This window comes from Paramisgurnus dabryanus, chromosome 2, assembly GCF_030506205.2.
Source record: "Paramisgurnus dabryanus chromosome 2, PD_genome_1.1, whole genome shotgun sequence".
NCBI classification, from domain to species: Eukaryota; Metazoa; Chordata; class Actinopteri; order Cypriniformes; family Cobitidae; genus Paramisgurnus; species Paramisgurnus dabryanus.
In genome coordinates this window covers 57594224-57611662 of record NC_133338.1, presented here as the reverse complement: position 1 = coordinate 57611662, position 17439 = coordinate 57594224, and the positions used below count along the sequence as shown (strand labels likewise).

At 36.4% G+C, this 17439-nt stretch overlaps 1 long non-coding RNA gene across 1 annotated transcript; it reads left to right on the top strand.

Moving 5' to 3' along the window:
• The first annotated feature begins 3332 nt into the window (after positions 1-3332).
• LOC135743979 (uncharacterized) lies at positions 3333-10216 on the top strand. Its single transcript, XR_010530634.1, has 4 exons — positions 3333-3452; positions 8616-8657; positions 8843-8872; positions 10066-10216. It is a non-coding gene; the product is annotated as an uncharacterized lncRNA (long non-coding RNA).
• The last annotated feature ends 7223 nt before the right edge of the window (positions 10217-17439 follow it).

The following is a 17439-nucleotide window of genomic DNA, read 5'->3' as shown; positions in this document are numbered from 1 at the left end:
TCTTCTCCCGAACTGACATTGAGGTGAGTTCAACAAGTTTAATATCATGTGCATATTTTTCAGGCTGGCTACTAGTTGCCAAGGCTACATGAAAACAGCAAACTCCTTAGACCTGTTTAAAGTTGCAATAGAATATAAATAAAACAGTTATAAATATTATAAGCAGCTTATATAAATAGTAAAAGTAATCTACATATTGTAAAATAATTAACAAATAATTGGGTAACACTTTAAAATAAGGTTCATTAGCTAACATTAGTTTACTACATTAGTTAACATATAATAATGAACTGCATTTATAAAGCATTTTTTATCTTTGTTAATGTTAATTTAAACATTTACTAATACATTATTCAAATCATGTTAACATTAGTTAATGCACTGTGAACTAACACGAACAAACCATGAACAGCTGTATTTTTATTAACTAACGTTAACAAAGATTAGCAAATACAGTAACAAATGTACTGCTCATGGTTAGTTCATGTTAGTTAATACATTAACTAATGTTAACAAATGAGACCTAGTAATGTGTTACCAATAATTGCATAGGCCTCTAGAAATTAATATTATGCTTTTATATCTTGAAATGTCATATAGTTTTCCTCCTTTATTTTTTATTTTTTTCGGGGGGGGGGGCTTCGGGATACCTCCCTGAAATGACTTTTTGCAGGTTGGGATGTCTGCGTTCATCTTATGAAGTGGCTCGGGTGTGGCAACCTACTTGTGAAGTGGCTCAGGTGCATGGGCGAGCCTAGCCCCTTTTTAGGGGTGCTTCAGCACCCCTAAAAATGAGCTCAGCACCCCTAAAACTTGGGGCAAGAAATTAAATTATTCTAAAATGTTCGTTCGTCTTTGACCAGGTTAAATAATGTCCAAAACATATCTTACAAAATGTTTACGTTATGTTTATAATGAGCGAGTACATCACGAATCAATCTTTCAAGCCGTGTTTTTGTCTTATAATGAATCACCATGGTACACGTATAATAAGTGTTTATTTTCGGATTATTTTAGTCCGGCAGGTACCCGCGCGCTGCGGAGTAGCAAAGTACCTGGGTGACTCGTCCATAGACTTAAACGGAGAGAAGTAGCGCCGGTTACAATGTTCTTCCGCAAGACGCATGCTGTGCGTCTCAGTGGGTAGTTGCATGCGTGTGTCTCCGTTGTTAAAGTTTATTGTATGATTTATAGTTAATTTGAGACTTATTTTAACAATCGGGAGTCATGTAAACATGACATCACGTGCGTCTTTTCTGGTCAGTCGTCATGAAAACGTTTTTAACCCTTAGTGCAGGAGTCACAAGTGTTTCGTTTTAGACATATAGTAAAGGTAATGGTTCAATTAAAGGACTGTTAAAAGAAAAGCTGCAAATTAACAAACTATTAATAAACCTACCATATGTTGTAGGCATAAAAGTTATAAATTAGGAGATTTGTCATTTTGACAAAGGCTTAAAACGATACACTGTATATTCACATAAAACCATACCCACACTGCTGGTGTAGCCCACCTTTTGTCCTGAGACTTTAATATGGCATTAATGGCAAAAATGTGCTAGCTCGCCACTAATTAGAAATAAAAAGGTTGGCAAAAAAATTCATTTGAAAACTCATCAGATTGATGCTTTAAAATATATAATTTTAAAAAAATTCTAAGGGGGAGCATGCTCCCGGACCCTAGAGGGGTAATATTCTTCTCATCTTTTTCACCCCTGACCCATTTTTATGCCTGAAAGGTCTCCAAAAAAATCTTTATTTTGGAGTTAGTTGAACCAATGTTAAAATGATAGCTATTTAACAATAGACATATTATTGGTTTCTGTAGGAAAAAAGAGCGGGTGGTGGCAGCGGAGCTCATTGGGTGCTCAGCACCCCTAAAGCTCTAACCCTAGAATCGCCTCTGCTCAGGTGTATGAGCTGTGGCCATCTTGGAAACAGGTGCATGTGTGGCAGCCATCTTGTGAACAGTTGCATGCATGGAAGCCATTCTGGGTAAAATATACAGGCATGGTGGTGGCCATATTGGGAACTGGTTCAGGCATGGTGGCGGCCATCTTGAACTGGTTTGGGTGTTGTAAAGACAGGGCTAGACAGAGTTAGTGTAGTGCACATAGGCATCGTTGACTGGTTTGGCACTCCAGCACATGGAGCCTGTTGCCTACTGCCCCCCCCCCCCCAAAAAAAATGCTTAGGAGAGGTTTCCTCCTTGGCCTCGCCCACAGTGAAGGAAGTTCTGCTCAATAACAACACAAAGTCAATATATTCCATCAAAGACCCTATCTATATTTTGGTAAATTTCCCTTTTCACTTATTGTGCAGTATCGCTGTCAAACTGAACATACTCTACACTCTCTTCACACTGGTGACTTTTTAAAGATGCTGAAATAACCAATGAAGTTTACTTTGCGAGCTTGGTTGATTGGTTTTAGAGAAAATTACCACAAGGTTCTTAGAACGTTCTTAAAAGATGTTCAAGTAATGACAGCTGTTTTCTTTTCCACACAGTTTGCATGTCTTAGATTTGAATTGCACACACCACTTACTGCAGCAACGCCAAAAGTATCAATCTCACTATTTCATTCAAAGTATTGTAAGGTTATCTAAGGTTGTCTTTTTGTGTTTCCACTTGTTACCAACTCTTTCTTTTTTCATGTTAACTGAAGGCAGGTCTGAATTAGACACTATTTTAACTTTAATCAACAAGTAAAATTTAAAATGACATCCTAACCTTATTCCTGTAAAGTTGCTGATCCAATTCTGAGATCTGAGGACAGCGGCAGCTCATGTGCATGAATGACAGGTTGGGGAAGTAGGTTGTGTTTGGACTACCTGATGCACAATATCAGCTCCCTGATAAAGAGGTCGACTGGCACAAACTCATCTTTAGTGTATTTAAATACAAAATACAAGTGATTTTTTTCCAAAAGCTTTAAAATGCAAAACACAACATAGTTCTTTGTATTTCAAATACGTATTTTAAATACATGAATACTGCCCATCCCTGCATTTCATGTACATGTATTACATTTATATTACTCTTGAACTGAATAATCAGTGTCTACATTGTGACTTTTTCAATCAGGTGATTTATGTTTATTTATGTTTGCACGTTGTTTTGTATTTTTGACATAAATAAACAACCATACAGACACCTGATGATCTTTTCCATTAACTTTAGAAATCAAGTCTGGAACTTAAACGGGTACAGTTTAAAGTTTTTTGCAGTTTTGCATTTTTACCTGATTTGATTTGTAAACTAAGACTTAAAATGACACCTGGAGGTGCTGGGGAAAGTTTTGCTGCAGGTGCAGTAATGTGAAATGAACTCAAGAAACTATCCGTGAGGTTGTGAGGAGAATGAAATTCATGCAGACAGAGGATTGATTGAAGAGTAAAGAAGAGAATAAGGAGAGATACTGAGTGAAACCTTCATATCTAACTCTACACAGGTATGTTATTATCATCATAACCCATAGGAAACTCATAGTGTTACACATGCAATGGTCAGAGACGTGCTAGTGACGAATGAAGAACAGATAGGATTTATAAATATTGTATCCGCATCAAGGATGAACAAAGCCAAGGTATTTTTTTGTAGGATCAAAGTTTTGTGTAAACTAATTGGAGCAGTGTTTAGGTAAGTGGAGTTTTTTTATTGTTTCACCCTTGGTGAAACAACCTGCAAAGGTTGGGAAAAATCGTAAGTGGAATGACATAAACTCCACTCGGAAGCAAAAACAAGGCCTTAAACCATGTGTTGCCATGCGCTAAACTCACAAACCATGTATGCAGACGAGACAGGCGCCAGATGATGCAGACCCTTAATTCAATTTTTATGACCCTGACCATGTTTAAGTGACAACTTTGCATCTTAAAAAACTCATCATCAAACCTGTCCAAGCATGTTCAGGTATTTTAATGATACTTAGGGTTTAGGTGGGCAGGGGTTGAGCCCAGACACAAATGGGATAAAGGTCTCTGTGCCATTGTGCCTGTTGGTGCGTGTGCACTGACCCAAAGTGAGTGTTTCATTCCACTCATTTGCACGACATGTTAATCTTTTTGACACCATGTGCTTTATCTTCCAAGGTCTAGCAGCTTTGCGTGAAATCAACCAACTTAAAAACGTTCTTGAGAATGCGCAGGGTCATTAGACATTGCAGGGAGAGAGAGAGAAGAATAAATGTCTTAAACGGCAGGTACCCAAGTCAGGAAAACTAGATAGAAGACAATAAATATGTAAAGGATAAATGTATATAGCCATGGCACTCATCTGATTGTTTTTGTTATATAAACAAAATAATACTTTTGATGGAACTGATAAACCTGTGGTAGTTTTCGGTGGCGGGGAAGAATGTAAGATGAAAATCAGCTGTACACTGTAAAAGAGATGAATGATTTCTTGTGGGTAACCTTTGGAAGAAAAGCTGAAGGATGTTTTCCTGATTTTAAGAAGTTTTTGGCTTGTGTTATTAAGATACAAAAGTCAGTTATGAAGAGTAACGTAGAAGAAAAAGACTTTGATTGAAAAGTAAAAATTTTCAGAAAAAAAGTGTGAACAATCCTTGTGGATTAGTCATGAAGGAACAACAATGGGTGAAATATGTGTCTTGCATTGTCTGTCATCTTCTTCTCTCTTTTTTCTAATCTTTTATTTTTTATGGAGAGCTTTAGAATAGAATCCATTAATAAAATTGGGTAAGAGATAGTAAAAGTTTAAAATAATATATACAAAGTAAGAATATTGATGTAAAATTTGAAGAGACATATTAATATTTATGCACCTAATACTGGAGTGAAGAGGATACATGTTTTTTACATTAGTTTTTAAAACAAAAGTGTAATATAGATGTTTTGTCGGTTTTAGGGGGTGATTGGAATTGTACACTAAATTTCACTTAAGACTAGGGCTGTCCAAAAAATTACCTGGGATTCTCATGCGTATTTCATCAGTAAAGCCGGTTCCTAGAGTAATATTAAATCTATTTGCCAAGCTTCTCTGTGAACTACGGCTCTGTGTACTAAATGCTGCTCCATCTGAAAGCAGCTGATGGTGATTTACTTCTAATCATGGAAACGGCTTTACTGATGGAACACGCATGAGAATCCCAGGTAATTTTTTGCACAGCCCTACTCTAGACAAAAATGGAGAGGAACCCTATCCCTTATCTGCTTAAGAGCTCGCTTTACATTTTTATTTAGAGATATGGATGCACCAAGTTTCTTTTTTTTTAATCTAGAGCAGAAAGAAAAGGGGCAAATATGCTGCATTTGAAAGATATGAATTTGAATGTAATTTCAGATCCAAATGAAATGAAAGAAAAAAAATGTTTTAGACATTTATATAGACTCATTTGTAGAAGAGCAATGTGATGTCAAATGCATGGAGGAGATACATAATACTTAATGAAACTTTCTGATAAACAGGTGACTCTGTCCTCTAGTAGTTTTGGAAACTACTAAAAGACAACTGTTTAGTTGTTTTTAATTTTTGTTATCAAGATAAAAATAATAATAAATAATAGTAATAACATATTGTAATTATATTAATAAATATAATAATATTAATAATAATAACAACAATTATCTATTTTATCTTTATTACAAAAAAGTGATCTGGGTATGTTGAAAAATTGTAGGCCAGTGGCTGTTTTATGCACGGACTATAAAATTATGTCAAAGTGTCTTTCCAATAGATTAAAACCTTAATGAAACTTTAGAAAGTCTCATTAAAAATGAGAGAGATGTGTCTGGTTTAAAAAAAACTTTGAAATGCAAGAATGAGCTGGAAAGAGTGTGAGTTGTTCCATTGTGGGCAAAGGGTAAAAAAATCCACCAGTGCTCCCAGGTGGTGTTAAGTGGAGAAAAGAGGCATTGCAATGTTTAGTTTATTTAGGGACAAAGCTTTTAAGATTAATCATTTGGAAGGAATGGTGGAAAGATGTGTAGCCTGTTATAAAAGTGGCGGTAGGTGCAAATAAAGCTGTCCTATAGGGGAAATAATCTAGCAGCACTGGCACTGTGACACAAAATGAATGTCCTGCACGTCCACATTGATGTATATAGGTCTTAGACATGAATCATACATATATTTTGAAATATAATAATGTAAACGATGATCAGATATATAGTTCTTAACAAACATGCATATTTATGGGCGCCAAATTCTTTCTCCACCGCTGGGTGCTTGTCACAGCATCAAGCAATGCTTAGGTTACTTAGCATCGAAAGACGCTCTGAAGCGCCCACGCGTTTTGAAGAGGAGGAAAGCGGCGCGGTCACGTGAAGCAACTGTGCGGATGTGCTTGGCAATTTGGGTGGCTGCTCAAGCCGAGCCCCTTGAGCACACTGGGGATCGGCGGATATCTGCGTGTTTATTGTAGCACTTCTACTCATGAAATAACAAGTGAGAAACCTTTTTGGGGTTATAATGTTTCCAGCTGCGCTGCAAACGCGTTCTGATGGTGTACTGGTAGCGCAGATTGATACTTTTTCGTGACCAAGAGAGAACAGCCGTTTCTCAATCTGAAGACTGCAGCCTCCGGAGGTCGCGGCTGTATATGTCATCAAGCCTGGTTTATTATTTTTAGACATTTGCAAGTCATAAGCATATTACAACAATGTATTATTAACAAAGAATAATAGTCAACTTTATAATTGTTAATTTTATATGTCTTGATGACGTATTCAGCTTGCAAATTCGACATCCGGAGGCTACAGTCTTCGGATTGAGAAACAGCCAATATCTTTTCTCATTGTTCCGCCCCCAAGCCAGCGGGTCATCACTGATATCAGTTGCCTTCCCTTGCAAATTAGTGCTAACCTCGCGTCTGCTGGCTGTTTGCGTTAACACGAACCTGAAGACATCTCACTAGGCGAGATTGTACTTTATATTTTTCATAATTTGTGAGGTGCACACCACCGCGGGGTGTGAACAACCACAAGAGAATTCAATTCTCTCTTTCAGAACTCCAAAATTACACGGCTTCAAAGAGACTTTAAAAAACCATTGTATTTGACGTTACTCTGCAATCTGTTCTGAAGAACTGTAGAGCAACAAAGTGGTCAGATGTGTTGATGCTAAACTCTTCTCCTAGAAAATCTGGAGGTCATTGTATAAATGTCCCATTAAAAAACAAACTGCAGATTTGCAGCGGAGAATTATTCATTGGGCAATAGCTACAAATAGACACGTAGCACATATCAATCCCACTGCAGAAAAGAAATGTCCCTTTGTAATTCAGGGGAATAAATTGATATTCTTTTTTTATCGTGTTATATATTGAGAGGTCTATTTCAGATATAAGAAAATTGTGTCACACTTTATTTTACGGCAGTTACAGTGTACTTTATTTTATTGTTACAGTGTAATTATACATTTAAGTTCTAAGTAATAATCATTAACAACATGTACTTACTATAGGATTGGGGTAAGGATTAGGGTTTGGTTTAGGGTTGATTGCTTGTAACTATGCATGATTAACTGTTATTACTATAATAATTACATGTAACATGTGAAACAAAGACACCGTAAAATAAAGTGTTACCGAAAATTGGTTTGAACAATTAGGAGAAGAGTCAATGTAAATGTCTTCATTTATGGACAAAATGGTAAGGCTTCAGAAAAGAGATAAAACCAAAATGGCAGTATGGGTAACAAGGAATAAAAGTAAATGAAGAAGCTTAAGTAAATCCAGAGAGAATCGTATGTGCTTTTGTGACCTCAAGCATCAAAGCGAAATTTGTTTATTTTAAAGTGACAAATAATCTGGTTTGGTTTAAGGAAACATGGTGGTTATATATATATTTGTGTGTGTGTGTGTGTGTGTGTGTGTGTGTGTGTGTGTGTGTGTGTGTATTACAAACATGATATGTCACAATGTTAAAAAAGAGGAAAGTAAAAAAAAATCTATCTCTCCCCAGGTAAAAAAGCAATACACTTCCATAGTGTACTTAAAGTGTTTTATTTTCACACACTAATTTTGTAGTTAATATACTTAAAATCATCTTCAGTACTTCTTAAGATGTTCTTAAGATCTAAGTGTACTTCAATGAACTAAAATGCACTTTTTTCTATCTCTGTATTATAAATGTATTTAGTTAATACTTGTATTAAACTTGAACTCAACTTTCATACAAAGATGGGTTCAAGTTTACTACAAGTGGTACCTAAATACATTTAAATACACTTTTAGCACATTTTAATTCATAATTATGGTGTCTCAAAATAGCACAGTAAAGTACAATTAGATGATCTTAATAACATCTTAAGTATTAAGTACTAAATATGAATTTTTACTATATTATGTACAAAATTAGTGTGCAAAATTAATGAAGAATATTGAAGGTTTAATGATGTGTGGAATTATAATGATGCTGTGTGCACTTTTATAGATAATGAACTAGTTCAAAGTGGGTTGAATAATTCTAATTGTTGAGTGGGTTTTAAGTGTTTTTGTAATATGAGGTATATTTGTTGTGTAAAATTTGTTGAATAAAGTAGATTCAATTTAAAAATTCTCTCTCTCACTCTCTCTCTCACTCACACTCTCTCTCTCTCTCTCTCTCTCTCTCACACTCTCTCTCCCTCATCTGTTTATTGATCTTTATAGAGTGAGTGATGGAGAAACTCATTCATCTGATTTTAGTTTGTGGTGAGTACAGCAGCTCACACACATCATGATGATGTTAAAACACAAGATCTTAACATTATAGATGCCGTATTTCCTCATTAAAGTCTTTATCACTGCAGAATAACAACTTAGAATAAACTTGATTTAACTGATTTTCAGATATGAAATATTGTCAAAAATATTAAATACTCTTATTTTTTCAACAGTTCTCATTTCCATTCCAGAAAGTTTAGAAGGTAACATTTTTATCATATTTCACACAAATGTAAAGTGATGTAAAGTTGGAAAACGTTCTTGGTTAGATTACAGAATCATTTCTGATCTTTATCTTCTGGTGAAGATTCTTTTTTTATGGTTATTTACGAATGTTTACAAATTTTAAGTGTAACTTCATATGTGAAGCCCGTTGTAAAAAACCTGGGTGTTTTAATGGACGGTGACTTTAAACTAGATAAACAGATTAATTTGGTAGTTAAATCGTGTTTTTATCAGTTAAGGCAATTATCTAAAGTCAAGTCATTTGTATCTTTCACTGATTTTGAGAGTGTCATCCATGCTTTTATGCACTGTAAAAAATCCAATTAATGAAATGTTGGACGGGCAAAAATATATAAGTTTGAGCTAGTTGAGAAGACATATTATTTTAAGTCTAGATAAATCTGTGTTTAAAACATTAAATGAATGGTTATTTTCAAATCCAGTCAACATTCAGAATGGCTAGTGTTGACTGAACTAATTAAGACAAATCAGGTTAATATGTGGAGTTATGACAGCTTTGTTTCCTGACAACAAAATGCTCAAAATATTACTGTTATTTGGTCACAAAATGTAATTGTAAGAGTTGTTCAGGCGTGAATGTATGTGCTTAAAGTTTAAATATGCGGTCGGTTAATAAAGATAGCGTCTATTTAAAAATGTGCTGGGACACTTTTGGACGAAGCTCCATATGAGCTCAATATGAGCTCCAGAAAATCACCGGTGCTTAAGTGCTCACACCCCGCCCAGCGCAGCCTCGCCTCGCCTCGGCAAGCGCATCAGAAATCGACTGCTGGCTCAGATATCTCTGTGGCGTTTAAACGTGATTTAATTCATTTTAATTTCTCATACTTAACAATGAAAGGGTTATGTTTTAAATCATATTTTAGGATTGCACTTAATTGATATGGCTGTTGAGTGATGTTTCATATCTTTTACATTTGTTAAAACCGGACTGCATGCGGATTTGAACTTCAGAGCTGAAGGAGCGGGTGGACAAATAGTCCCAATATCATAACAATCTTAAATAAAACTTCTAAATATACCCGTGTGTGTAGCCTTCGGTTTATTTTACAGTTGTCTGCGTTTGGGTTCTCTCCGTATTCCTACCGTGACAATTATGTGTTAACATCTCCACATTGACTGATCATGGTCTTGATTCTTAATTTTCTAGAGAATTTAGCACGTAGAGGAACAGTCACACAGTCATCTACACTTTCCACCTTTGTAGCTCAAAATGCCATAGATGGTAAAAGATATGGATCAGGTACAGCTCCATACTGCTCCATTACTGGAAATGAATTGAGTCCATGGTGGAGGTTGGATCTCTTGGATTATTATGAGATTAGTACAGTAGTCATCACTGCTAGATCAGATTGTTGTACGGATCAAACCAATGGAGCAGAGATTCGTATTGGAAACTCCCCTGAAAACAATGGGAACAACAATACCATGTAAAGTTATTCATGATATCAGTTTATAGATATCATTTTAAACACTTCTAGAGATTAACTGATTATCTCTTATTCTAGATGTGCTGTAACTTCAGGTTTTCTAGGTGGTCAAACTATCAGTTACTCATGTGGTGTAATGGTGGGACGCTATGTGAATCTGGTCATGACTGGACGTACATCTTATCTCTCTCTCTGTGAGGTTGAGGTCTATGATACAGGTGATTACTGACACCCAATTATGTACCATTAGATAGCACTGGGGAAATTACTTTATTTGACATATTAGATTTTTTTTTAACTATTGATTTTAAAGGCACAATATGTTACTGTCACTCCCACTAGAGGTCAGTAAACTACACGCCGTGTAGTGGCATGAAATGATGGGAGATGTCGTCTTCATCTCCATTGCTGATTGGAATCAGTCAGACAGGAATCTCAAATCATGTCCATGAATCACATAATGAAATAATGTTTTAAAACAATTACATTATAACATAAGACAACAGAGTGGCTTGATAGAAACAACAACATAAAGTCATTCTAGACACCACAAACACTTCTGCTTGTTTTAATAAGATGCACTTTTTTGCCATGATGTGTGTTGGATTGAATGCAGCACTGCGCAGATCAATCAACATATTACTATCACAAGAGTGACTCGACAGTACTGCTATTGAATCACTGTCACAATACTATGATGAGATCCAAAATGACTGATTCATTGTCTTTGATTTTATTTTGTAGAGAATGTGGCTCTAAGGGGAACAGTTATACAGTCATCCACATATACTACCTTTGTAGCTCAGAATGCCATAGATGGTAAAAGATATGGACCAGGTGAAGCTCCATACTGCTGTGTTACTGGATATCAAAGTGACCCATGGTGGAGGTTGGATCTTCAGTATAAATATGAGATTGGCACAGTAATCATCACTAGTAGATCCGACTGTTGTAATGGTCAAACCAATGGAGCAGAGATTCGTATTGGAAACTCCCTGGAAAACAATGGAAACAACAATCCCAGGTAACGTTGTTAATATAATCAGATTAACGTACAGTCACCCGCCACTTTATTAGGTACACCTTGCAATAATCAGGTTGAACCCCCTTTTGCCTTCAGACCTGCTTTAATTATTTAAGATATAGATTAAACAAGGTGTCGGAAACATTCCTCCGAGATTCCTGCAGAGTTGTCAGCATGATGTGAATCTCCCATTCCACACCATCCCAAAGAGGCTGTTTACACTTGACATTAACATGTGTTTTCATCGATCGGATCACAAGTGGACGATGTTAATGCCAGGTGTAAACGGTGTTCAAAAAGTTTTGAGCTTGTCCACTTTTGACCACTTTCAACAACATTCAGAGGTAGTCGAAAACCTTTCGATTTGATTGCTTTTGTAGTGTAAACGCACATGTGGTTGAATGTGTTCGAACACCGCCTTAAACAATGCTCAATTGGTACTAAAGCCCTTTTCACACAGACATTCCGTAAAATACACGGCAAAGGCATCCTGGATTTTTCTGGGATTGTTAGATTTTTTGTTCATTCACACTGCCAAGATTACCCGGGATCTGATGGTCCAGGAAAAACACGTGACCTGTTGAAAGTCCCGCCCTCTCTTCTACGCAGGGTCTGAAGTTTACAAATTTTATTATTTCTCTCTCCAGAAACCACTCACGTGCATTTTGACGCGCCTTTCTAATGCTGGTGAATGATCTCAGCTTCAGAGTGTATATTTGACGAGCTCCCTGATCTCTGCTTTAATACAGTTTTCAGACTTTTCTCATTGTGATTGTTTATATGCATTTAAAACCTGCATTTTGAGGAGCTGAATGATATATCTTGTTGGGATGACACGCGGGTATTTTCGTTTATTATAAGCTCAAATGAGCATGTGACGCGATATTCTTTTATGCTGCTGAATGATCTCCGTTTCAACGCAGTAAGTAACAAGCTAACTTACCTGATATCTGCTTCAGTTCAGTTTGCTGACATTTCTCGTTGTGAATGTTGTAAATCCCTCATTTTAAAGAGTTGAAACAACTTCATGTTGCCATGACACGTGCGTCCTTACTGCGGCACTTGCCTAATGTATACCAAGAAATTATATCCCAAACTATTACAACAGGATATTGTTTTATTGTTTTATTAGGATCCCCATTAGAGGCCCATTTAGATAGATCCATGCTTTCATGTTGTTTACGCCAAATTCTGACCCTACTATCTGAATGTCCAGCTGAAATCAAGACTCAGATCAGACAATGTATTTCCAATCTTCTATTGTCCAATTTTTGTGAGCCGGTGTGAATTGTAGTTTCAGTTTCTTGTTGTTTAGTGACAGGAGTGGCACCCAGTGTGGTCTTCTGCTGCTTTAACCCCACTGCTTGAAGGTGTTGTGCATTCAGAGATTCTATTCTTCATAGCTTGATTATAACAAATGATTATTTAAGATTAGGGCTGTACGGTATATCGAAAATGTATCGCTGCAATAACTTGCATTTATTTTACTTGTCTATCATGTGTGTGTTGCATGCTTAGATTGTCCAAATTACACTGATCAGAAGGTGTTTGGGCAGCTCTCTCAAGTATATCAACAACCGCCCACGTATATTTGGCATCAAATTTTCTTTTTTTGTCCTGGATAATGACATTATGCATGCGAGCATGTTGTGTCTTTTCCAATGAGTTCGTTGTGCGTTCACATGCTCTCTGTTTCTTGATGAATTGGGTGCGACACAAAGCTCAGTATCACATTGCATCCTTCCATGTTCATGAATTTGATCATTGTTGTATCCATTAGAAGTCTTCACAGAAGGACACGGGTCTATATTTTGAAAGGTCAATCGGGTCCAAGTCGGTCCCATTTTAATTACTTCAGGTACCGGGTCGTGAAGAGTCAGTCAGCGCTAACGCACTATAGCGCATATGCAGTGTCAAGAGTACTTCCGGTTTCTTTGGCGATGAAAACTGACTTTTGTTTATATAAAGTCACGGCCACGTGCTGCACTTTCTTTCTCCCAAGTTTATAGTATTACTATCAATGAACCGTCCTTTTATATCTAAAATGTTAGCAGTAAATAACCAATGTTAATGTCAAGCCCATTGCACTGAACGAGCCATTATAGCTCAAACAGTCATAAGCTGAATCTACATAAGTATATGAATCTGAAATAATGAGGGATTAAGGGGCTGGACACACCAAAACTTTTAAACGCGGCTGAAAACGCCTTGAGGACGCCGATTGCCAGCTGTTTTTCAGCTGAGTGCCAGCTTTCTTCAGCTAAGCACTTTGGTAGCTGTGATACTTCAGCTGCGAGCCGGTTGGTTGCTGTGGTAATGTCCCGCCCCTCCTCCACTGTGATTGGGCGGCCGTGTGAGAACTCACATAGACGAGCGGAGCTTCTCCCAAAGTTGAATCTCTTTCAACTCTCGACGCTCAGCGCCGAGCGCGGAAAAACCGCCGAGCGCCGGTTTGCAGCGCGGAAAAAAAACGCTAGCTGCTGGCTTATTTGAAAAACGCCGAGCTTCCATTGGAAACAATTGAAAACATGCGCCGGCCGTGGGCGTAAAAGTTTTGGTGTACACAACCCCTAAGATCTTTTAATCTGCAAGAGAGGAATAGAAAGAGAGAATCACTTTTACTGCTTCTACACAAACCTATCAACTTTATAATCTTTAGACCTATTTATAATCTATAAACGTACATTGTCTATCATTAATATACTATACATTTTATTGTATAAAGTTAGTCTTTCTAAACCTCTCACAATGTTAATAAACTCCTTTAAAGGGGGTCATATTCACAAGTTCATTCAGCTTTGTTCATGTCAAAGAGAAAGCAAAGAGAGTTTGGCATGGTTGGATTTATGAAATTAATACAAATATTCAATAAATCAAAGTACTGCGTTATGGTCACACATTACACATTTTTTGTCACATGTATAGCATAGTTTTTTTTGTTGTTGTTGCCTGAAATAGATTTAATTATGTCTTAAGAATATGCATTACCTGTTTATTTCATTACATATCTTAATGATAAAAATAAAAGCAAATAAAAATATAATTTCTCTAAACGCAAGGCATATCACCATCGCACCCACCAACAGAACTATCGCATATTGTCTCATTATCGTGCAGCCCTATTTGAGATACTGTTGTCTTTCTATAATTTCAAACAACTTTACCCATTCTCCTCTAACATCAACAAGGTATCTTCATCCACATGACTGCCGCTCACTGGATGTTTTCTCTTTTCTGACCATTATTTGTAAACTCTAGAGATGATTGTGCATGAAAATCCTAGTAGATTAGCAGTTTTTGAAATACTCAGATCAGCTCATCTTGCACCAATAACAATGATCAAAGTCACTTTAAATCCCCTTTCTTCCTCATTCTGATGCTGGTTTAAACATCAGCAAGTGGCTTCACTACATCTATATGCCTAAATGACTTAAGTTGCTGCAATGTGATTGGCTGATTAGCAATTTCTGTTAACAAGTGATGTACCTAATAAAGTGGCCAGTGAGTGGATATATTCAATGTTTGACGCTACTAGAAATTGGTTAATTGATTGATTGATTTTCTCTTTGTCTAGATGTGCTGTTACTTCAGGTTTTCTTAATGGTCAAACTATCAGTTACTCGTGTAATAACATGGAAGGACGCTATGTGAATGTGGTCATGACTGGACTTACATATTATCTCTCTCTGTGTGAGGTGGAGGTCTATGGAAAACGTAATTTGTACAGCCTATTTTTTACATTTTGGTAGAACTAGAAAATGTTTCTATTTTAAAACTATTGTCTCTTGGAGTTGGGGTTAGAACGACTTTGTTGCCTTTCAGACATCCTAACCCAAACCCCAAATCTAAATTTCTAGTTTAGAAAAAGAAAAAAATTGAAAAAAACCAATCAAAATGACTCACAAACAAGTCATACTCACGAACAAGTAATTCTCAGGTTCTCAAAAAACATTAAATAGAAATTGGTGCTCATTGACACATAAAAAGAGGAAAATCATATCCATGAAAACGAATAAATAAATAAAATATTTTGTGACTATTTTTTGAGGTTTTTGCCTGCATTTGCAGTATTTTAAGATATAGTGTACTTTAGTGTTTTACCAATTATGTGCCATATTTTGGAAATAAAGTGGTAAGTAGGTGCAGGTTAGATTATAATTTTTTTTTTCCCTTACTGTACACACAGAGGCGGCCTTAAGCATCTGGGGGCCCATTTCAATAACTAATAAGGGGCCCTACCTACATAAAACATAATAGAGCTAAAAAAGAAAGGATTCCTGTTGGTTTGCATCAATGGTATATTATTTTATTATGTGCACTTTTAGCTTCGCGAACAGGCAGCTCAAAAGAAATGATCCAACCTTATTTAAAGGAGTAGTCAACTTTATAGATGGGGCCCATTGACTTACCATAGTATATTTTTGTCCTACTATGAAAAGTCAATGGACCCCATCTTTAAATTAAAACTATACAATTATAGTTGGAATAAGCCTCGCCCTTTCATGGAAGCTAACTTCTCCGCTTAATTGATTTGCGTAGTATATTTTCAGCTGTCTGGTCTGACTTAAAAAAACATCTCAAACATCCCCTCATCTTGAATTATTTAACAAAAGCAAACAAGAAAAAGTATCTGACTGACACTGAACCGAACTTATAAATAACGATGGGCTCCGCATTTTTCAGCACAGTCGACAGCTCACCTGGCAGCGGGCCTAGATTTCACCTGAGCCCTTTTTAGAAATCCACCCTTCTGTGTTTGAGTGCTGAGAATGCCCTGATAAGTTCATTTTTGTCCAGCGATTTTGTTACCTCGTGCTCAATTAAAATCTGAGCGAGAGCTGATCAATAGGCTATTATAAAAACAATAATTTAAAGTTGGTTGAATAATGTGATTGAATTGAATTGAATGCCTTTATTGTCATTGTACTTTACAGCACAACGAAATTCGGAGCGCTCTCCACATGGTGTATACAATAAATACAATAAATAATCAATAATCATTATAATACATAAAATACTAAGAATTAATAGAATAGAATAAAAATGCAGTAATAAAATACAATAATAAAATAAGAATAAAACAATGATCACAGTTCAAAAAATGATAGTAAGTGACTGTTTAATCTAACTACCTTTGTTTAGAGAAACTATTGCATTTGGGAAGAAACTGTTTTTAAATCTGGTGGTGCTTGTTTGTATGGACCTATATCGCCTACCAGAGGGCAATAGTTGAAACAGGTAGTGTCCAGGATGTGTATTGTCCTTGGTGATGTTCTTTGCTCTCGAGAGAGTACAACTGAGTGCAATGTCTGACAGGGAAGGGAGAGGGCAACCAATGATATTTTCTGCAATCTTTATGATTCTTTGTAGAGCCTTTTTGTCTGCGGCTGAACATGCAGCAAACCACACAGAGATACAGTAGGATAAAACGCTCTCAATGGTGGCTTTATAAAAGGACACCATCACCATCAAATTCATGCTGTTTTTCTTCAATATCCTCAGAAAGTGAAGACGCTGCTGTGCCCTTTTAACAACTGTAGTGGTGTTAGTTGTCCATGAAAGTTGATCTGTAATATGGATGCCCAGAAATTTAAAAGAGGAAACTGGAGCAAAACCAGACGGGATGCGGGAGCGAAATGCAGTAATGCACAAAATATATTAAAGGCAGTCAGTAAATGCACACAGATGTTATACACATATTTTAATACAATTAAATACTGCATTAAGGTTAGTATAAAATCCAATCATATTATTAAAAAAAAAACATTGAAATTATCCCTTAAAAAACCCTATTATTAAAAACCTAGAAATCGCTCCTGCACAGCCAAGCCTGATGAGAGAGAGCATGGTCGAATTCAAAACTGCGTTTTTGCGCCCTTGAAGGGCACTTCGGGAAGAGAACACCGTTTAAACTTTCACTCCAGATAAAATGAAAATGAATTTGTTTTCATTGCTCTATTCTCCAAGTGTATTTTAGCGGTCACACAATGAAACACAATTGCGCAACTCTCTGCACGGCTCTGATCTTCGAAGGGAATGAATAGGGCATAGGGATGAGTACTTTCAATTG